This window comes from Callospermophilus lateralis, chromosome 6, assembly GCF_048772815.1.
Source record: "Callospermophilus lateralis isolate mCalLat2 chromosome 6, mCalLat2.hap1, whole genome shotgun sequence".
NCBI lineage: Eukaryota > Metazoa > Chordata > Mammalia > Rodentia > Sciuridae > Callospermophilus > Callospermophilus lateralis.
In genome coordinates, this window is record NC_135310.1 from 27,480,026 (window position 1) to 27,505,229 (window position 25,204).

Below are 25,204 nucleotides of genomic sequence, written 5' to 3' on the forward strand. Positions count from 1 at the left end.
AGATATCCCTGTTGATTTGGAGCTTAGATGACTGCAAATCAAACTTTAAAATGTGCGGATTTTAACAGGGAGTACTTTAAAATTTAAGAGGGAAAATAAAACTATCTGAAAAGCATATGTGATTTATAGGAAAGAAAAAAAAGAAGGAAAAATTTTTATTGATTATTTTTTAGTATTGGAAGCCATTATTTTGAAGCCTTCTTAAGAATATCACCAACATCATCATGACATAGTCAAATAAACAAATATCGTAAACTATTCGTGCTTTTCTCTAAATATTATGCAATTATTAACTGCAGAAAAATCCACTTATTATTCTACCCAAGGGATCAAATATCACTGTGAAAATACTGCTTACCTTAGCTACAGAAGCACGCCATTTCTTGACCTGCATAGATCTCCAGGTATCCAAATTGATTGACAAGCAAGGCGTCAGTATCTGTATTAGAATACCCAGTTGCAAAATATTTCAGTCCTTCCTCTTATAAACTTTATGATCTCCTTCAATTGCTCTGTATTCTAACTGCCTGTGACAGGGTCCAAGACACTAATAAATCCCAGATACCTCCTACAATCCATGAAATGGCTGTTCACAAACCTCACACACAAATGGGATGCTTCCATAATTTCCAATGAGGAGAGCACCTAGGAAGCTCAACAGACTGTTGTCCTCAGTCATTAGAATATACAATCCGTTGATACAGCTCAGGATTTGGACAAATAATGTCTCTGTAACAGGATGATAGAATGTGACCCTTGAATGACACCTCTTGTTGCTCACATCTTCCAGTGTTGGCTTTTCTCCGATTCTATAATCAATCCTTTTTTTTTTACTCTATAACCACAAACTTAGAAAAATCATTCAATTATATGTGTTCAATACCTAAATTTCCAGCCTGAATTATTTTCCAAGTATCTTTTTGTTTGTTTGTTTTGGTACTGAGGATTGAACCCAGGTCCCTCTACCACTGACCTATATCCCCAGCCCTTTTTTTTGTTGTTGTTATTTTGAAGCAGGGTCTTACTAAGTTGCACAGGGTGTCTTTGAACTTTTTTTTCCCCTCTAGTTGCTGGGGTTACAGGCCTGTGCCAGCAGGCCTGGTATCTTATGTTTTCAACTGTCTGCTACCTACCCTCAAAATCAACATTTTCCTTAAGCCAGGACTTTTTCCTGACTCTACATTTGCATAAATGTGCCAAAATTCTCCAGGTCATCTTGAAATGCAGAAGTGACTTTTCTATTTGCTTTCTCTATCCTCCTCCTACCAACCCATTGCATTTGCATTTCACTCTACAATTTATCAATTACACATTTATATTCAATGTAAGAAGCATGTAAAGTATAGGCACATGCTGGCCTCGGAACTTTCTAACCATAATCTAGTTCACAGACCAACAACATGAATATCCCCTGGGAGCTTGTTAGAAATGCAGAATTTCTTCCCCATCCCCAACTAACTGAATCAGAATCTGCATTGTAACAAGATCCTTGGGTAAATGGTATTTGATAGTTTTTAACCATTGTTCAGGAATGCCCAAATATGCTACTAATGTGGTCCTCAACCCAGGAGCAGCAGTAGCATTACCTGGGAACTTTCTCAAAAATACAAATTAAAATATACCCTGTTCATGGATAGGCAGAACTAACATCATCAAAATGGTGATATTACCAAAAGTTCTCTATAGGTTTAATGCAATGCCAATCAAAATCCCAACTGCATTTCTTGTAGAAATAGATAAAGCAATCATGAAATTCATATGGAAAAATAAAAGACCCAGAATAGCAAAAACAACTCTAAGCAGGAAGTGTGAATCAGGCGGTATAGCAATACCAGACTTCAAACTATACTACAGAGCAATAATAACAAAAACAGCATGGTACTGGTACCAAAACAAGTGGGTGGACCAATGGTACAGAATAGAGGACACAGAAACCAATCTACAAAACTACAACTATCTTATATTTGATAAAGGGGCTAAAAGCATGCAATGGAGGAAGGATAGCATCTTCAACAAATGGTGCTGGGAAAACTGGAAATCCATATGCAACAAAATGAAACTGAATCCCTTTCTCTCGCCATGCATAAAAGTTAACTCAAAATGGATCAAGGAGCTTGATATCAAATCAGAGACACGGCATCTGATAGAGGAAAAAGTTGGCTACGATCTACATACTGTGGGGTTGGGCTCCAAATTCCTCAATAGGACACCCATAGCACAAGAGTTAATAACTAGAATCAACAAATGGGACTTACTCAAACTAAAAAGTTTTTTCTCAGCAAAAGAAACAATAAGAGAGGTAAATAGGGAGCCTACATCCTGGGAACAAATCTTTATGCCTCACACTTCAGATAGAGCCCTAATATCCAGAGTATACAAAGAACTCAAAAAATTAAACAATAAGATAACAAATAACCCAATCAACAAATGGGCCAAGGACCTGAACAGACACTTCTCAGAGGAGGACATACAATCAATCAACAAGTACATGAAAAAATGCTCACCATCTCTAGCAGTCAGAGAAATGCAAATCAAAACCACCCTAAGATACCATCTCACTCCAGTAAGATTGGCAGCCATTATGAAGTCAAACAACAACAAGTGCTGGCGAGGATGTGGGGAAAAGGGTACACTTGTACATTGCTGGTGGGACTGCAAATTGGTGTGGCCAATTTGGAAAGCAGTATGGAGATTTCTTGGAAAGCTGGGAATGGAACCAGCATTTGACCCAGCTATTCCCCTTCTCGGTCTATTCCCTAAAGATCTAAAAAGAGCATACTACAGGGACACTGCTACATCGATGTTCATAGCAGCACAATTCACAATAGCAAGACTGTAGAACCAACCTAGATGCCCTTCAATAGACGAATGGCTAAAAAATATGTGGCATTTATACTCAATGGAGTATTACTCTGCATTAAAAAAAGACAAAATCATGGAATTTGGAGGGAAATGGATGGCATTAGAGCAGATATTGCTAAGTGAAGCTAGCCAATACCTAAAAAACAAATGCCAAATGTCTTCTTTGATATAAGGAGGGTAACTAAGAACAGAGTAGGGAGGAAGAGCATGAGAAGAAGATCAACATTAAATAGGGATGAGAGGTGGGAGAGAAAAGGAGAGAGAAGGGAAATTGCATGGAAATGGAAGGAGACCCTCATGGTTATACAAAATTACATTCAAGAGGAAGTGAGGGGAAAGGGAAAAAAAAAACAGGGGGAGAAATGAATTACAGTAGATGGGGTAGAGGGAGAAGATGGGAGGGGAGGGGGGGGAGAGTAGAGGATAGGAAAGGCAGCAGAATACAATAGACACTAGTATGGCAATATGTAAATCAGTGGATATGTAACCGATGTGATTCTGCAATCTGTATACAGGGTAAAAATGGGAGTTCATAACCCACTTGAAGTGTGAAATATGATATGTCAAGAACTATGTAATGTTTTGAACAACCAACAATAAAAATTAAAAAAAAAAAATACAAATTTCTGGACCTTGCTTCAGATCACTGAATCAGAATATCTAGAGGTGAGGCCAAGGAATGGTGTGTTTACAGCTTCTCCAGGTTATTTTTACATATGTTTATGTGTGCAAAGCATTAGGCACCAATTTGTCTCTCATCATTTCCTTTCTTTCTTTTCTTACACCATTTCCCACATCTAACTCATTATTATTTCCTCTTTTGGGATATAAGCAAGTAGCCATCTTATCCTTCTTTAACCAATTGATCTAGTTAAATATTTCTCTGGATTACTTATTATGTATTCATTCATTTAGTCAACAATTATTTCAGTGTGTCAGAAAATGGGTTCATTGTAAGAAATTCACTGGTTCCCCACTGCTTTCTAAATAAGCCAATTATCTTCACATATTGTTAATGGACCTGACAGTATCCTCAAATTCACAGTATTTCTCTACATTAAGATTTCTTCCAGATGAAAAGTCAACGGGAAAATTTCAAGAAAATCCACTAAAACATAATGGGGCACATATCTAGGTGAGATTCTATCTCTAGCAGCATGAGCGGAACAGGGGTGAAGTCCAAGTCTTTGCAGAGTAGATATTCCTTTGGCTCTTCCTATCTAGAGTCAAAATTTATCGTATGAAGTGTTTGGATGTGACCACCTGGCAGAAGAAATTTCATGAATATGTAGTGAAGAAACATGAACTCAGGTAGTTTCTCACCATCTGGAGGGTGTTCATTGAATGGTGGACAATCATTTGGTACAAGTATCACTATGAAGCTGCATAGATGAAGAACCATAAACATGGCTGAGAAAGACTATAGGTGGAGGTCCACAGTCTGATTTGCCAAATATTACAAATGCGATAAGCTTTAGACACCTTCAAATGACCTCCCATCTTATTGTAAATCAGATAAAGGATGTGATAAGATGAAAGATGTGACTAAACATCTTACTAAATCCAATGACTTGCTTGCTTGATATGATGCTCATTGAGAACTTTACAGCAGCAATTCCCATTTCTGGCTATACTCTAAAGTCATCAATGGAGTGTTAACAAAACTCTATACTAAGTTCCCATATCCAGAGACTATATTTAATTGTTCTGTAGTAAGGACTGGAAATATTTTTTCAATTTTATGTTCCCAAGTAATCTAATATGTAATCAGGATTGAGAACCATTGCAGTTATTCCCCTATTACAACACCTTTTAATACAGTAAGTAGTTCTGGGATGGTGCACAGGATTCTGCATTCCTAGCAGTTCTCCAAGTGATGCTAATATTATTGGTCCACAAATTACACCATCAGAAGCAAGGCATCACATAACTTCAGCTTCCATTATGGTTTGATCTGGTCTCCAAATGACTTCCTTCTCTTTGCATAATCAATCATGGAATCTTCCCATTAAAAATTTCTCCTTTTATGTTAAAAACTATATCCACTAATTCAAGAAATATCTGAGTTCCTATGTGCCAGACCTTGTCATAAATAGTGTCTGAAGAAACTATATAAGTTAGCATAATCGACTTCTTTAAAAGACTGAATAAAATAAACTTTTCAAAAGCAAGAAACTGGTACTGGCATATTATATGAAGAGGTCCAGATCCATGGTTGTCTTGGAAATGAGGAATAAGACAGAGGGTAGAGGTATTGTATAGGAAGGAAATTATGCAACACAAAACAAAGAAAAGAAGGCTGAGTTGTATGTATCTGAGTATCTCTATTTCATTTTTAAACAAGGATGATGAAAGAAGCAATATCACTGGATTTTTGTGTCAGCGAAAGCATGCATCAAACAGTGCTATGTAAACAAAAATGTGTTATTTTCATAAACTGGCTCTTTACATTGAAATTCTGAGAAAATTTTCCAAAAGATTAACTTCTCATTTATGCATAATTCCTTACAAATAAGTTCTACAAATATTTTTTTTTTACCACTTAACAGCTTTGTGAATTTAGCATATTTTTAAAAAACAGTAGAGGAAAAATCAACAACGATAAGACTTTTCCTATAATGAAACTTTCATGACTAAATACTCAGATTAGATATGCAGATCTTTAAATATGTGAGTGTCAAACACTACAAAGTACATTTTAGAGATGTTATAATAAGTTCAAAGCAATAAGGGGAGGTCATAAAATATGCAAAGCCCTGTAATATAGACAGTTACTAAATACATACTTATGAAAAGATCATCTCTCCCAGCTAAGGCACATGTATTCTATTAAGAAAAACCCTTTACAAGTGGTTTCTTTACATATCGTTTTTATAAAGAAAAGGTAATTGCCATCAGACCCATCAAAAAACAGGATGCTCCTCATTTCACAGATCACACAGATTTTGTGTGCTTTTTAGTTGGGACGTTCTCCAACATGCAAAGTTTATTGGAAACAATAGAAAATTCTAGGCATTTCTCCTTGTTCTTGCCTCCGAAACAACATCAACAATAACAACAAACTTAAAGGAAATATTTTCAAATATCATGTTTTAATAAAAGTTAACCTCTTTATTCATACAAAATTTCAAATTTTTACTGATTTTTTTTCATTTTTCAAAGTATACTATACATATTTTGGTTATATTTGTCTCCTAAAAATAAACTTTGGCTTTAGCTCACCTAAAATAGGCCCAAAAGAACAAGTCTGAATGTCTGTCTGAGTTGGGTGAATTCAACTGGGTATTTCTGTCTGCTGTTTTACAACTTTCATTGAGGGCATGTGTATGTTTTTAAAAATATTTTCAAGCTTAGTCTTTATGTTTTGAAGAAATCCATATTGTTCTGCTGTGTGATTTTTTTTTAAAATACTGCTTATGAATAAGTGTGCCATCCTCTCCTTTGAAACAGTCTCAAAATAAGCAAACAAATAATATATGAAGTATAAAAAAAAATAGAAGCAGTTCTGAAAAAGACAGGTGGCAATCAAAGTCACACATATCACTTCACCGTGATTAGTTCGAGAGGCATAATGTTTATGAACGAGAAACATATTTTTGCTACTGATCAAATTCAAATATTCTACAGACTTGGAATTACAAACATTTGCTTCTCTGCCTGCCAGGGGGCAAATACAGGCAGCAGCTAGAGAATAATTAGTAGAAATATGACAACAGGGAGTACCATCAAATATTATTAGTTAAAATGACAGAAATGCAAAATGTGAAAACTCAATACATGGTCAGCAAGGCATAAATGGAAAGGATTTCCAAAAAGGTTAGGCTGTGACTCAAGGATGTTTAATGTAGAAATAATTTCTTTTTTAAAAAAGTCATTCTAACATATATCATATCTACTGCATCTTCGCAGGTCAAAATAAATTGCCCTTTTCTTGTGATGGCGAATCATAATACTTCTACAACATGGCCTTAAAATCCACTTAGGTAACAAATGATTTAAAATAATGAATTCTGGATTCCTTCCTTTCATCATCAGTCACCTTGAAGATAGAAATTCAAAGAGTTGGTAGCTGCATATTGCCTTTCATGGCACCAATATTCAGACACAATGGGTGCTGAGGAAAGCAATTGGCAGGCTATCCCTGGGCTTTCCGGCACTACACAATTTAAAACTAATAAAAAGAGCAAGTTCTGTATAATCTTCACATTCCCCATTTTCCATGAATATAAGTATTGCTTTTTCCATAGTGTCAAATCTTCTTGAAGGATAATTTTCAGTTTCTTATTCTCTCAATCTCCAACTGATATTTTAAATACAAAGTCATCACCTTTTGCATTTCTAAGCCAGTTTCCCTTCACTGAAAATGGCAGCTGCCAATCCTTTGCTAGCAGGGTTTCTCTGTCTGCATGGCATTTCAGCTTTCTCCAGATACTATGAACATTTTCTCATCCACATCTCTGCACCTCTTCCCCCAGTACTACAATTTCTTCTAACATACTCTAAACTATACTGTAAAAAGGGTCTTTTACATAAGCATCTGGCCAGGAGGGAAAAGCGAATAAGTGGAATTCAGACTGGAGAAAGACCACCCTCCTTGAGCAGAAGTCACTCATTCTCTGATTGTTACCATCCCATATTCGAAACACTGACTCTGATTGTAGTTGCTTCATGTTTACTCTTTAATTATGTTATGCTCATTATCATGTAGTCCAGAATAGCACTAATGAGACCAGAAAACACAGATGAATTTACAAGTAAAGCCTGCATTTTAGTCTAATTAATGACTAATTTCCTACACGAAAGGTGAAAGTAAGAGCAGAGTGTTTTCCTCTAACCTAGTGGGTCTTTACTTAGGAAACAGATTAATAAAAGCAAAAACATATTTACACTTGCTGCTAGTCCTCATCCCCAGTTGGGGGAGGGGACAGTCGACATGCATTGCAACTCCACCATTCAAGGCTGAAAACAGCCACCCTGAACCGAGTTGGGGCAGCCTGTAACCCAAGGGGGGGCTTGTCCAATATAACTTACTATGAGAAATAGAGATGATTCTAAAATGCCTGTAAGAAAAACTGCCTTTCCTAAAACTCTCCCTTGAAAACTTCCTTAAACTAAAGATTTACAATTTCTTCCACTAACCTCATTTATCACTGCAAATTTCTTTGTGTTGGAATAAGCCCTGGATCAGAAATGGGTTCACTGGGTAACATCTGATATCAAATAATTGACACTTTAATGGCATGCATCAATTTTAATTACTTTCAAGAAAATTTCTATATACCATGCATCTTTAAGATGAGAGGGAATAACTGCTGTTCACATTGCACTAGTAAAGAATTTCTTTCCCACTGCTGGACTGACACTTATCCTGAGAAGTACTCACACAATTTCAATCCATATCATTCTTGACCATTGAATAGAATTATAGGATCAGTCTAAAAGCCCAGTGGAATTTTTCACTAGTCTAAGTAGATTTTCTGGTTTTAGAATTCAAGTCATGATATTGGTCTTATAACATCATGATTTAAGAACTGAATTAAACACCCCAGATCTCTATGTTCTCTCATGTCAAGTTCTAAAATATATATATTTACATTATGGCAAATTCAGTGTTCACACCAAAATGTTTATATGAGGTTTTGATTCAAGTAGAAACATTAAGCCTCTATTATGTTATTTATTAAGCTGCAGAGTAGCCTGCTCTCTGCAATCACTTTTGCATGGACTTTAACTTCACTGAAGACAAGAACAGCACCTTATACATTTCTCTCCATGGTTCAGTATGGCCCAACACTGCTTGTTAAATGAATAAGTACTGCCAACAAATGCTTGTTAAATGAATGACTCTATCAATCAATCAATGAAGAGGCACTGAAGACACATCATCCTGACAGAAATCCTCTCCTGACAAGAGTGCACAATTACAAAACCAAATTAGTAGCTAACAACTTGAACTCCTGTATAATTCCAAGGAACCCTTTTGAATGGAAGGGCCTTATGTCTGGAACAGCAATATAACAGTTAAATCCATTTCATCACTAAGTATTTAATTATCTATTCCTATCTATTCATTTAGGGAGGGGCTAATCTTCCTGTCTGCATTACAATTAGAAAAGAGTTCAGATTCATCAGGGAGCATGGGGAGAAATTTAGGTTTTAAAAAGTAACTAACATTTTGTGCAAGCCACACAAAACCTCTGAGCCCTATTAAAATCACCGATAAGCAATCTTGGAAAAACATTCTCCAGTAATGGCTAACTGGGCTCTTGCAGCAAAGCAAATTGTTTTTTTCTTGGCAAACGTCCCACAAGCAATAGGCAGCAAGAAATTGTTTGTTCTACACACACAAGTTCTTGTGTGTATCTGCAATTCTAATGCCAAATTTGGTTCTATCTCAGAAGCAACTTTAACTGAAAAGAAAATCGCCAGAGACTTCACCAGGACAGCTAGTTGATCCCTAGCAGGAGTTCTGTGGTCATCAGAATGAATTCCCATGGTTACTGTGGCCAGTGTAGAAAATTGCACTGTCCATTTGGCTCAAGATTCTTACACATTTTCTTCCCCTGGCAGGAATTTTTGTTTGGTCATGGACATCTGGTTAGCATGCAGCACACAGAAGATATACTGTCTGCCCTTGAGTAATAGAAATGTAAAATAATCTAAACTAAGCAGACATTAATATCAAAAGAAAAAACAGAAGAAATGTGCATTGGAGCATTCTGGCGGATCAATGGAGAGCTTGCAATAGCCAAGTCAGCTGGGTTAAGCTGTAAAACACTAAAGATCAAGAATTTAAAGCAATGTTTTGAGTAAGAGAAAAACACATAGCTGAACCATTGGAATTTAAGCAGACAGTGGCAGGAAAGGGGTTTTCTATGATAAATTGTCTGGAAAGAAGAACATGACTACACACAGGAAGATTGTATAAAATGTTCCAGAATACTATATGTGGGTGCTGGGTTGTACACATATGTATGTACACACACATACACACATACACACACACACATACATACACACACACACACACACAATTTGGCTCAGAAAAATACAGTGTGCATTTTGAGAGTCTATTTACCAACTATGTGATCTTGTTGTTTGCTAAGAGATAAGAAATAGCCTTCAGTTAGGAATATATAAACAGCTAACTTTCACATTTGTTACCATTCTGGATCGTATCTATATCTTAAGCCTGCTTCCTTTACCTGCTTAAAAAGACTAAGGCAACAAAGACACAATAAAGGTTGGAGCAGGGAATAGAAAGAAGGTCAGGGTGGACATTGGGCTATGTACAGTTGCTCAGTTAGAGGTAAAGAAAGATCTATTAAGACATGTAGCAATTGCAGAATTTGACAATCTGCATCAAGCCACCATTGTCTTCTATCATCCATCAAATTCTGCTATTCCAGCACTTACACATTCCTCTGCTTTTCTATGTCAGATATCATATCCAAGAAACAGCGTTTAAAAAGGTTTATTGAGGGGCTGGGGTTGTGGCTCAGTGGTAGAGTGCTCACCAAGGATTCTCAGCACCACATAAAAATGAAATAAAGATATTGTATCCACCTAAAACATATATATATATATATATATATATATGGTTTATTAATTAATTTAGTCTATTATATGAAGGTTTATGCCATGATAAGACAAAAAAAATGAGAACCAGATAGTCACCCTATTTTCAATAATTCCATTCAAGGAAAGGGGCAAATTAAGGAAAAATTCTTATAGTTTTGAAAGATTGTAAAGTTTTGTTTTATGAGTCTTCACATTATAGTGTAGCTTGTATGACATTTTCTTGCAATATTTTTAGTTTTAAGGCATGTGGGTAGAAAAAAAAAAGATAGAAAACCAAACCAAAAACAAAGAATAAAAGCAAGAATAATATTATTGACCTTAGATTAATGAGTCTAAAAGTAGCAACATTCAGATAAAACAGGGTAAAAATTTACTTAACAATTTTAATGTTACATTTTGTCGCTTCCAGTTGTCTTAGTTACCAAATTCTATGTTCAAATATTCAGCATCATAGAGATACTAATTTTTCTTTATAAAAGGAAATATCCAAAAATTATATTGTTATAATTGATTTTGAAATCAAAATTCTGAATTTATATATTTATTACTTGATGAATTCTATTGTCAGTTCATACTATCCTTGTATTATAAACCTGAGATAGAAATTGCTCATATTTAATGACCTAAATTTATAGAATTTCTACATGTTCACTGCTATATGATGCCATGTCAGCTAAACAGGCCGCTGTTTCCACCCAGTTGTATTAACCAGTTTGTAAATACAGTAGAATCAGATTTGGTATAGGAAGAAACTGCAAATCTTTGGAATACGTCAGTAGTTAAGGGAGTGGAAGGAAAAAAAGACCTAACATTCCATGAGCTATGTGTAGCCATAAGGAATGCTCAAATATGGCGAAATTCCAAGGAATGAAATCAGAGTTGAGTAGAAGTAAGAAAAATAGTGCTAAAATATCTTCTAAAGTAAATTCAACTTCTATCAGAGACTGTAATGTCTAGCAAGCATAGTTTGCAAAAACCGATGTCCTGAATGCTATAACCTCACTTATTCAGTCCCTTTCCACAAAAGCAGAGCTGATTGCTACATTTATTGAACTTTCTGTACCTGTGAACACCATTTCCATTTTATAATAGAAGAAATGCAAAAATAGGATAAAATGCTTACAGATTCACTTTGCAGTGACACTTTAAGATATTGCTGGATTCCAAAGTGGGATGTGCTACAAAAAAAAAAAATGTCTAATGACTGTTTTTCAGTGAATCAAACTACCTTAGTGCTACCAGTCTACTTTATCTTGTTGACTGCTCAAATACTCCAGCATCTGAGGTTAAGAAAAAGCAATTAGACAATACACTCATTATTGCTGAAGTTGCTTCAGCCAAGACCTTTGCCCAAGCCCCAGAGAGAGAAAGGATAAGGAGAACTCAACTCTGTGAGTGTGCTATTTTATCCAAAACTGCCAAAGTTTCAGATGGTGAAACCTTCAAAAACACGCTGTGTTCTTAACATTAATAATAAGTGCATTAGTGTAGTCTCTCTACAGAAAATGCTCCAAATATTACCAGGACCTCCAAATAGACATGGCAAGGCCCAATTAACTACTTTGGTCTACAAAAATAGCAGAAAGTCTCAGGTATGATCACAGTAACTGTTGTTCTCACACACACACTCACACACACACACACACACACACTGATGCTTTAGGAAAACCTGTTCTTTTAGCCTCTACTTAATGTCCTGGCTTCTTGGCTTGACCCTGTACATTTGATAGCATTATCTTTGACTTTAGAGAGTTAGATTAGCCTGCTGGTTAAAATTAATATTGGTTTGGGATTCTCATCAAGTCATTGAAATCCACACACTATTTGTAAGAATCTTGGCAAATCACATAAAGTCTCTTCATTTCAATTTCTTCATCTGTTTAAGAGGGTAAAAATTACATCTCTCTAATAGCATTATTAGGAAGTTAATTTAGTTAATATTCATGAATCTCTTAGCACATTATCAGAAATATGGCATATGCTCACTAAATGCCTGTAACTAACCACACACTGTGAGCTCCTGAGAGTTTGATCATCACAGTTCCATTTTTGCCTTCCTCCCTTGTTTGCTTATGACCTTAGAAAGCCTGAATGGCTAGATTTAAGTCTCAGTCGCTTACATCTATACTCTGGGGACTCGGGCAGTCTGACATGCCATAGATGGAAAGGTTGTACTTCATTAGAGATCTATTCTGGCTTACTATGGAATTTCACAAAGCTCCTTTTCTATTGTTCCGTTGCTCCAACTGTGAAGTGATTTGAGATTTTCTAAAAGGCCCCTAGAGCAAAAACAGATATATTGATATTTGTACTTCCAAAGCATTCTTACTAATAGTTTTGAAAACAATTTCCAAGCAATAGATTTTGAAACAGAAGAGACTATTTCAGATATTGTTGTGCATCATTATATAATGCCTTAGTTTCTAAGTGGCCTGGTCTTTAGTTTCTAATCTACCATGTGTATAAAACTTTCTGTCATGTCCAAGCTAAAATAAAAGACCATAAATGAAGACACAGAATCAACTTCATGTTTAAAACATTTAGACTGACTTTGCTGTAGAAAAAAAGTTACATATTGAAAATTGAGAGAATTTGTTGACAGCTAAGTTCTGGAGTTATGTTTCAGTTGTGTAGTATATACATAGTTCACAACAGAAAAAATTAAAGATCACATATCAGTTGACTAATATTATGGGTATAATTATAACTTCGAACTTAGAAAAAAAGCTGTGAAATTTTTCAAGGCATGAGATTTAGATAGTTAATTGTTGGTGCCATTCATTTGCAAAACAAGCTTCCAGTTAGTTTTTTGAGCTTGCTCAGGGAAAGCAAAGATGGATATAAACAGTGCTTGATGTGGCCTCAGCAACATTCTTTCCAGGTAGCTGTCCAAAAGTTACAGGTCAACCTTTGACAAGAGGAAGCTTTTGAAACTTTGATTATTTGAATTTTTTAAATACAGGATGTAAATCACTGTTTCCAAGAAAAATGTCATCAGTGATATGCACCAGAGCAGGTGGCTTATAACTTCCAAACAGTGAAAGACACCAAAGAGCTAGCTGCACATTTAAACAAATAATTTGTCATCTCATGTGAGCATATATCTGAGTTTTGTAGTGAATTGATAAAAAAAAATGGCACTTCTGTCTTAAAAGCTTTCTCACAAAACTATCATCCTCCGAGATCCCCAATAAAAGCCTTGTGCTGAAACTTTGGTGCTTCTCCTACCCAATGCATTAAAATAGAAGAGTTTAAAGAAAAGAAACATGCTATTGGAGGATGAAGAGGAAAGAACCTAATACTTTTCCTTGAACCTACTCATGATCTAGGCCCAGATAGAATTACAAGTATTCATATTTAAATTTTGACAGGTCTACTAACAAATTAAAGGGAACTCATGGGAAAAGTCAGCAGCTGCAAGTTTACTGTCTTTAATGCAAAAATCTAATATCCTAAAATCTCTTCCCCAATTTGGCATGGTTGGGAATTGTTTGGCCTACTTCATTTCAGGAAAAACTGAGAAAAGAAAATTCACATTGCCTGACATAAAAATGAATAAAAATAGTACATGTCATCAGATGCAAAACAAAATTCACCCTACAGTGAAAGATCAACTTTTTACTCCTTTTCTTGTTGAGCACCAACACCACAAACATGAAGCCTTGCCTTCTTCCCTACTCGCCTGATCACATATGATATGTTGCTTTTGCGTCCTGTGATTACACATCTGGATCACACATCCCCCTTCCCAGGTCTGCTTTCTACAGCCAAAAGTCTTTTCTTGTGAGAAAAATTTAGCAACCAACCCTGAGTCAGAGTTCCTCCCCAGCAGTGCCTACGTTTTCCCCATAATTGCTTCCCCGTGGCTGACTTTTGTGGACCTTAAAAATGAAAATGGCATACTCTTGGGCATTATGTATACTTGAAAAGAGATATGTCCAGTATTTAGAAGACACTAAGTTTAGCCAAAGGACTCCAATACATTGAAACCTTGTGAAACCCATGAAGACGCATTCATTGATCAAGAACAGAACATCTCGTAGGAAGGAAGAGCCAGAAGAACGCACAAAATTACACCCTGCTGCTTCTGAAGACATAAATGAATAGAAATCACAATTGACTTTATGCCTCGACCCCACCACCCTGACTGGGATTACTGTATATGCATTGTGCTCTTGATTCTGTTAAAGTGGTCACTAAAAGTTCCTTCCTTCCTTCTTTCCTTCTTTCTCTTCTCTCCTTTACCTTCCCCCACTCGCCTCTTTCTCCCTTCCTTCCATATCTCCTTCCCTCCTTCTTCCTCTGGATCTTTGATCATGTTTAGAATTGTTCTGCAGACTGTGTTCCTCACATCGTCACCAGCTCATTACCACAGAACTCCACTCCACCAAGAGCCAGCTGGGCAGCCCCCTTGCCTTCACTGTGCTACCTCAGGGGATTATTAAAAGGATGAATTTCTTCCTTTTTGAAAAGACAAGCACAATCTGATCAGCAAAGAGGCAAGGCCATTGCCTGTTTCTCTTTTCAGAAATGCCTGGTGGCCTTTGGTTCTCTTAGTCACTCTGATGCAGTGAGGGGCAGTATTTTTTAACAGGGGACCAAGATCTCCCGTGTTCTATTGTGAGAACACATCCCTCGCTGCTTCCCTGTAATCAGCTTTACAGTTGCTGCTGTTGTCATAGGTACTAACAACAAGAAGTCAAAATGATCAGAACTTCACACACACACACACACACACACACACACTCACACACACGGATAAGAATTAGTCAGCATATCCTTTTTCACTTAGGAAAGGTAAATGCAATTTTCATCATATTAATTAGGGTAAAGCATAGTTTCTAAAAGTATGGTTATCTGGACCATGGTCTTAGGCGATACACTACAAAACACAAACACACACCCAAATTCACACATCTATCACATCCATGATTTTTAACCTAATGTTGCTTTCCTGTCCAGATAACTTTGGGAAAATAACAATTTTTTTTAATGTTAAGTAAGTAATAGATTGGAGATTATACAAATAATATAAAAATCATGAAAACAGTCATTATTCTATATTTAGAAAACTGTTCAAAAACCAACTTTCTGAATTTATATTAAGCAGCTTGTAGTTAGAGTTCAAAGATGGGAAATAGAATGTTTAAAATGTTTAGAGAGTCTTGTACGTTTCAATCTATGGTTTTGATAGCATCTCCAGTGAACTTTTGACAAAAGACTGTACTGTCACCAGTGGTTGTTAAAAAGCAAAATCTCAAACCTAAAGACTGTAACATGTCTGTTTACCCCCCTCAGAGGACTTTGATACATTAGGAAATCTTTTATTGTAGAGAAATGTTTTGCCTATACTCTTCAGTAAAATATCTTTGGTCAGATTACTTTCTTCATTTTGCATTCTGTTGGTTTTATTGGATGTGTCAAAAAGAATTTTTAGCTTTATCTACAAGGGTCTCCATGAAATGCTGCTTAGAAAAATAACATAAATCATGTTAGCAAAAAGGGAAGAATATGGTGAGGCCACTGTATCTTCCACAAAGTATTGGGGAAATATTGGGGAAAATGTCAGTGGAAGTAGGCCCAAGAATCAGAGCACATAGACCCAGCAATTCTCAGATCACATTTGTTAGAATGGTATGATATAAAGGTGTTCTTCACTCTCCCTAGTAGCTGGTATCTGCTGTACAATCGTTGTTCATATCTAGAAAAGAAGTTAAACTTACATTACTAATCACCTTTTTTCTAAATTAACTCCCTTTCCTAACAACTAACAGAATATTTTCCCCTCCTCGTTCATTCCCAGTCCTCATTAGCGATTCCTTCTCCTGGGCTCCATTTATTGTGAATTACATCAGTTTGACCAGACATCTGCTCTCTTAGGAGTGTTAAAGCTTCCATGTCTAATGTTCCTTCCAGAAAAGGCGAGGATCTTACATGCTCTTGACTTCCGTGATGAAAGTGCATGGGTAATTTAAAATACACATTATTAAGAATGCTCAATAGCATAACAGAACTAAATGTGCCTTGAAGCCCTGAGCCAAGCCAGTTGGCTAGAGAGCCTTGCTTTTCTCCCCCATGTCTGTGAGTTGGAACAACTAAGTCTGCCTTAGTCTATGGACCACCGAGAGGTAGAGCACCCTGTGTAAAAGTCTGTGTTCCCAAGGCTTCATCAGGACAGGAATGGGAAGACTGCTGATGTAGAGATGACTTCTGTTCACTCCAGTCATTGACTGTCCCTAGACTTGGGGAAGGCAGTGTTACCATATAGACAGGAGGCTTCATTTTTTGCTGAGGTCAACAGTGTAGAGAGAAATTCAAATTAAAACTACCTTGTATTTTTACCTTTGCACTTTCACGCAGTTTTTATTCATATCTCATTTGTTATACCTTAATAAAGATGCCAGTTGCTTTTTAAATAGGCTCTTGTCAGATTGCCAATATCTTGAAATCTTAGAAACCCATTGCAAATGTGAGCAGACTTTGAATAACCTGGCAGCTGGCCAAGCACTGGAGATCTTTAAGACAAGAATAGTCAGCCATTCCATTTCATGTTTTGATTTTGTGCTTGAATTTTTAAAGGGGTGGACTAGATAACCTTCCAATTTAAAGATTCCATGACTCTATTTTCAAATATTCGATAAACAAATGTTCTCCAAGAGAAATTCTAAAACTGTTGTGGTCTGTGATTTTGCTCTTTCTCTCTCTCTCTTCTTTTCCACTCATCCCACCCCCAAATATGGTGCAATAACAAATTCCTTCACCAAAGCTGCAGAGTTGTTAGTTATTACAATACATGTTTTTAAATTCTCTACTCACTGATGAAAACATGTGATATGAAATGCTGATGGAACCTCAGGGGCATTCCAAGCATTTGTGGACAAAAAGTCAAGACTTGTGGTATTTTCCTTCAGAATGCATGTGTACTGAATCAAAGAGACATAAGAATTTGTACTCAAAACTTCCAAAACAAAATGAATGCATTGTCACTGGCAATCCCTGAGCATGGTAACTACACAGTTATTTAAATCTGTCAGTCCTGCCCAGGTCCCTTGGCATTCCTCTCATCTGGACTGTTAAAGTCTAAAACTCAGGCCTTGTCCAAGCCAGCTCCAGGTGGCCCTTATTCAGACACCAGATAAAGCCCCCAAGAGTCCTACTCTGATCCCAACACATCTCTGCAAAAAAACCAACAATAGCTTCCCTCTACTACTTAGCAAATGTCTACAGTTAATGTTTAAATATTTTATAGCTTTGCGTTGCCTTACCTTTTTTATCCTGATTTTCTAAATTGTTTCCAGGTATTTTTATAATCCAGTATTTTTTCAAGTCTCATGACTGTGGACCTTTGGGGAAGATAATTATTTGTTGAGAAAGAATGTTCTGTTCATTGAAGAATGTTTAGCAGCATTCCTGGACTCTACCCAATAGATACCAGGAGTACCCCAAAGCTGTATCAATCAAAACTGCCTCCCAGATATTACAAAATGTCACTAGGGGACAAAAAAACAACTGGTTGAGAACTAGTGCCACAATAAAATCAAATTTTATTATGTATTATTCCTAAATATTATCTTTATCTTAAGTTTATTTTAAAATTTTTTTTGTAGTTGTAGATGGAAAATATGCCTTTATTTTATTTATTTATTTTTTAATATGGTGCTGAGGATCGAACCCAGTGCCTCACGCATGCTAGGCAAGCACTCTGCCACTGAATGACAGCCCCGGCCCCTAAAGTTGTAATTTTAATGATAATAATTTGTCTTAAAATATCTCCAAACCTCTTTCCCTCCTGCACAAACATACCTTAGTTTCACATATTAATATTTCACAGCACATCTGGAGTTTTTTCCATGGAACCTTTTTCAATCCTTGCATCCCAATTTGATCACTCCTTTAAATCCATTTTTTGTGTCCATTTCATTCATTAGTCATCCATCTTCTTTGAGCTTATATTACTCACATTTATTTATTTACCAAATTGTCCCTGGAATGTTTATTGTAGGAATACATAGCTCCTCCAGTGGGCCAGGCACTGTCATATGCATGGGAATTAGAGCACTAAGGAGAACCAAACTCACCCCCTTGGTCAAAGTCACAGGGCAGGAAAGAGAGGGGTAGTAAGTGGATAAGTGGGGTGTGTGTGTGTGTGTGTGTGTTTGTGTGTGTGTAAGGGGCAACAATAAGTCAATACATTTTTTAATACACCATTTGATAATATAATCAATAGTGTATTAAACTACAATAAGTAGAAACTCTTTGGCTAGAGCAGTCAGGAAACCTTGCTGAGGCCTGATATTTAAGCTGAATATTGAAGTATAAGGACATCATCCCTGTATCCTTGCCTTTGGAGGTACCCACCTGTGAAAGGCCCTGAGGCAGGAATAAGTTTGGTTTATGAGAAAATTTGTTGGAAATTCCTAGATCTAGATTATAGAGAGCTAAGGAGAAAAAAAATAATTATTGGGAGAAGTAAGCAGGGACCAAATTGTGCAGAGTCTATTTGTTCAAGGTAAAGACTCTAGCTTGTTTTTTAAATGTTTTAAGAATCAAGTGAAGGATTCTATGGAGGGAAGCAATATCATCTGATTTACACAATCAATATACTGCTCTTGGATTCTGTAAAAAGAATGTGAAAAAGGAGTATTTCTATTTAAAGAACTCAGGATTATAGGATATCTTAATTTGTCCTATAGCTAAAACTCCTGAAAGAACATTCTACATATTGTATCATGAGTGAATGAGAAGAAGGGCTATTGACCCCTTCAGTCCTAGCCCATCTGGTTGTCACCTAAATGTGCCAGAGAAACATTAACATTTTTTATGTGTACCATAGCATGATCAAAGATAAGAAACTCTACTACAGCATAGGATGAAAATAGTCATCCACATGATGTCTCAGCACCCTGAAAGGATGGGGAACTCATTACCTTCTAGCAATTGAAAAACTCTATTCTTCCATGAACTGAGTCGGTCTTATGTGGGATGCACTGGTGGGAACATGAGTAGACAGTCTGGCTCAGGCAAAGGCTCTGTTAGGAGAGGTTCATTTAACTTAGTAGAACTCCTCCTCCACTAGCAAATTATTCACCACGTCAAGAAGAACCGTCCTCTTCTAAGGACTTGTTTCCCTTAACACTGCTTCTCTTGTGGCTGTGACTGCTTCGCTGGCCTCCCTTAATGTCACCACCGAATAAGCCCAACCAATCCCCTCTAAGCCATGATGATGCTCATATGACCCCCTGTGACAAGCCTTCGCCAGTCACCCCGCCCCCTCTTCTGGGAGTAAGTTCTTCCTCCTTTCTGGGTCTTCTCTGCCACCTCTGAACTCCCTAAATACAAGAACTGGGTCTTCTTCATTTGGCATGCTTGCTGCAGAGTGTCTATTAAACTAGAGATGATTAGTGGATATTTGTTAATGATTGTGAGTGAAGCAACTCTGTGTTTTGAAGTGAAAATTTCACACCTACCATTTAAGAATGACAGCAGTTACAAAATAATGTGTTCCACAGACATCACTGAGTAAAACTGTGCCAGTGAGGGAAATGCATGAAACCCATCTCATAGTGTTGGTGCTTTACCTGGAGAAGCAAATGCTAGTCTAATAATTTAACCAAAAATAATTACAAAATCATATTAATTTTATGAAGTGAAATATATGGTACCATGAGAGTAGGTAGCAGAGAAAGCCAATTTTCTTGTATTTTTCTTTGCTAAAACCTGAAGGATAAGTGAATCTTTTGTTTGCTTGTTTGTTTCAGTGCTGGGGATAGAACCCAGGTTCTTGCTCATGCTCTTATTAGGCAAGCGCTTACAACTGAGCTACACTCCCAACCCAGGACAAGTAAACCTTGAGAACTGTATTTAAATTCTCTAAGCTTCATGAGAAAAGTGAAGCAGGTGGCATTACAATACCAGACTTTAACTTTTACTACAGAGCTATAATAACAAAAACAGCATGGCATTGGCACCAAAACAGACATGAAGATCAATGGTACAGAATAGAAGATACAGACAAAAACCCACATTAATACAATTATTTCATGCTACACAAAGGCCATAAACATGCATTAGAGAAAAGATAGTCTCTTCAACAAATGGTGCTGTGAAAACTGGAAATCCATACAGAACAACATGAAATTAGAACCCCCATCTCTCACCCTGCACAAAACTCACCTCAGGGTGGTTCAAGGACCTAGGCATCAGAGACTCCATGCCTACTAGAAGAAACAGTAGGTCCAACTCTCCATCATGTCACCTTAGTGAACCAATCCCTCAACAAGACTCCTCAGGTGCAAAAAAGAAAAACCAAGAATGAATAAATGAGAATGGTATCAAAACAAAAAGCTTCTTTACAGCAACGGAAACAGTCACGAATGTGAAGAGAAAGTCTATAGAATGGGAGAAAATCTTTGACACTTGCACCTTAGATAGAGCATTCATCTCCAGGATATATAAAGAACTCAAAAAAAAAAAAAAAAAAAACAACTTAACACCAAAAATAACCCAATCAATAAATAGTCTAAGCAACTGAAGACAGTTCTACAAATATATGAAAAAAATGTTCACATCACTAGCAATTAGAGAAATGAAAATTAAAACTACACTGAGACTTCATCTCACTCTAGTCAGAATGGCAATTATCAAAAATACAAGTAACAACAAATGTTGGCAGGTATCTGTGGGAAAACGTACACTCATACATTGCTGGTGGGACTGCAAATTGGTGCAACCACTAAGGAAAGTAGTATGGAAATTCCTCAGAAATCTTGGAATGGAACCACCATTTGACCAGTTATCGCACTCCTTGGCATGTACCCAAAACACAAAATCAGTATAGTAGAGTTACACAGCTCAATTCACAATAACTATGGAACCAATCCAGGTGCCCTTTGACAAATGAATGAATAAAGAAAATGTGGTAAACATACACAATGGAATATTACTCAGCCATAAAGAAGAATGAAATTATAGCATTTGCTGATAAATGAATGGAACTGGAGACTATCATGCTAAGTGAAATAAGCCAATTTCAAAAAACAAAATAAAACAAAGGCCAAATATTCTCTCTGATATGTGAATTCTGAATCACTATAGGCAGGGGTGCGAGAATACACCAGATTATACAGTGCAGAGTCAGGGGATAGGAATGGGAAAAACAGTAGAATGAATCAGACATAACATTCTTATGTTCATGTAGGAATATGTGACCAATGTAACTCCATATCATGTACAACCACCAAAATGGAAAGTTATATAATATATATAATATATATATATTATATATATATATATATTATGTCAAAGTACATTCTACTGTCATATGTAATTAAAAAGAACAAAAAAATTTAAAGAGCAAAATTCTAAGTATTATTGCTATATTTCTATGTATATTTTAAAAAGTAATGATGCAAACTATAAACTGTTTTCCCCCCAGAGTGTATCAACTTCTACTCTCACCAGAAAAAAAAAAAAAAAAAAATATATATATATATATATATATATATATATATATATATATATATATATATATTTATATATATATATACCCTTTTTATATTTATATATATATATATATATATATATATATATATATATATCACTGTACCCTGACTGGCTTTTAAAAGTACTTATCAATCTGCTATGCATAAGAAATGGTATTTTACTTTAAAATAAATAAATAAATAATAAATTCTCTAAGCTTCAAATCCTTCACCAATATTACGAGAATAATAATGGCCTCTCCTTAGGATCAATGCAAGAATTAATTAGTGAACCTATGTAAAGTTTGTGCCACAAAGAAGAAGTCCACTCTGCAATAATGAATGAATGAAGGCAGGTTGAACAGGCAGGATTGTGAAAGGACTGAAATACTTCCTGTCATGTGATAAACTGAATCTCCTCAAAATGCATGTAGAAACCCCCATCTTTCTGTACATCACAATCTGAACTTATTTGGATATAGGGATAATGTGGAGATAATTAGTTATGCTAAGATAAGTTCAAAACACAATGAGAGGGGCACTCAATTCATTATGACTGGAATCCCTTTAAGAAGAGGCAGATCTGGACACAGACATAGGAAGGGAGAACATCCTGTGATCATGGGAGAGAGACTAAGACTCTGCAGCTGCAAGCTAACAAGGGCCAAAGAAAACCATCAGGAACCAGCAAGGGGTAAGGAAGATTTCAGAAGTAGCATGGTTCTTTTGACACCTCAAATTCAAACATCAAGCCTCAAATATTGAGAGACAACAAGTTTCTCATGTTTTAAGCCACTCACTTTATGATACCATTTTATCGCAGCCCTGAGAAACTAACACAACTCATAAGATGATTTGAATTGCATATTTCAAAAAATGATGCAGACTTTGAGGACTGGTGAGACAGAAGGTAAGAGTTGAAACAAAGATAGTATGTAAAGGGTATTTTACGAAAATAAATCTAGAGTGTTTTCCTTGTTAATGTATTTTCTGTTCCCAGTGAGTCATAAGCTCCTTGAAGGAAGTATACATGCATTCTCTGTCAGACAAGACTCAAAACATCCAGGTTAAATGAATTATTTCAAATACACATTTGGGCGCATAAACTATTTATGGAAATTTAGAGGTAAAACATTTTAACACATTGAATTTTCTCTCTTCTCAAGTAAAAATCATCTTCTCATTTTATTTAATTGAAGAGGCAAAGCATGCAGTAAATTAAGTCCAATTTGCATGCAATTGTGCACGCAATGTAGATCTTGGCTTTAAATGGGGAACAAACTGTGTACAAACTTAAATACCCTTATATTTGAAGTTAACATTAATTGTTTGATTAAAATTTAGGTAGTTTTCTTCCCTGATTTCCAAGACATATATAGCATTTCTCTTTCTAATTTAAAGCCCACAAAATCCATACTGATAATAAGAATCTATCCCTTGGGGGCTAATACATTTCACTGATAGCATAGCAGTAATGCCTACAAGCTCTGTAGCAAGCCTGTAATTTCATGAAGGAAAAAAAAAAGAAAACTTCATGGTTTTAATTCATATAGTCTTACTCTATTTAATTATAATTATCATTCAGTAATTTCCACACTTACAAAAATAGAGAAAGAAATGTTCTATTTCATATTTTATGAAATTTTTTATGCCATGTGTATTGATTGGGTATAAACTAGAGAACACACTTTGTTTAAATTAAGGCTTTAAATTCAATTTCATACCAATTCCTTCAACTCATTATCCATAATATATTTGTTTACATCCACGGAAATGTTACCTAGTTAAGCTACAAAATTTTACCTAATTCAGATTGATTTACATCTCCTCTCAATTCGTAGGATTTTATGTTGTGATCATTAAATAATGAAAGAAGGACCTTAGTCTGATCAAATTAATACTGCTGCCCAAGAATGATAATTAGGCACACAAGGAAAAAGAACACAGGAACTAGATAAAAGAGGACACTGGACACACATTTGAAGATGCTGCAGCGACCCTACTATGGATCCCAGGAGAAGCAGCTCTCAGGGGTTGCTGTCCACATCAGTGCTCAGCCAAGGAGACAGCTGCTACACTTATTCTTTGGAACATCAGCCTTTAAAACTCCTTTTAAGTCACTCCTTCAGGGAATTATCTCCTTCTTTAGATGCTCTTTGGTTGGTCTAAATAACTCCAGATCAGGGATTCTCAAATTTTAGTGGTAGTAAAAAGATTCCTGGATCCCAATAAAACTACTGAAGTCAGATTCTGATAGGGTTACACCATGGAATATGCATTTAAAAAAACAAACAAACAAAAAAAAAAAAGCACTCCAGGTGACCCCAATACAGAAGATCTAAAAGCCTCAGGAAGAATACTACTGTCCTGGATATCTGGCTCATGGTTAGATTGTGTTAGATTATCCTCCTTTCTGCTGTGTAGATACTGGGTCCCAACCCACCCTTTATGCCTTTTCCTCTCTACATGTCATGTAATCTGGTGGACTTGTCTCAGAATAGCGGGAGAGTTCTAGGAGGATTCCCTGAAACTCAATAAATACATCTTCACAAAGGTCTTCTGAGGGCTGTGGCCGCTCTGACTCGAAGAAGTAATAACCTGAGACAGAGACACTCATAGTGTCAGTTTCATGCAGATCATTATCAGGATTTTGCCATATCCCTAAGTGGTATTTTGTGCCCATCTCTGATTTACATGGTGGTAAAGAATGACAGTGAGTACCTTTGTCATGGGCCTTCCTACTGGAATGACCTCAACTTAAAACCTAGATCTGCCACTTGCTACCTAGTGGGGCATAGGTCAAGTCACATGACTTTGCTGAGCCTTCCACTTATTAAAGGAGATAATAATTTAGACATTCTAGAATTCTTTAGATAACAATAATATGTAAAAAGTGCCTGCAACATCAAACACATAGAACTTAAGAAATGGCAGTAAAAAGATATACCAAAAATATGTAATTTCCATTAAAAAAAAAAAAAAAAACTGGCCCCAGTTCCTTATCAGTGCAGGAAGCCATGCAAACCTTGCACTCCTAAAAAAGATCCTGATGGTAGGGTTTGTCCCAAGTTCTTAGCTACAACTCCAGAGCTACAGGTTGAGGGCTGAGATAAGAATAAAGGCAACACTGTTTCATTGGTTGAAGTTCTGAATTCCTTCGCTTCAAGGCCTAGAGTGGGGGTAGAGGCAGAAACAGGGACATCTTTATTAAAAAAGAACTTTAAATTGGCAACCAAATGTCTTTCTGTTAATACAAACAATGAAATTCAGTGGAGGGAAAA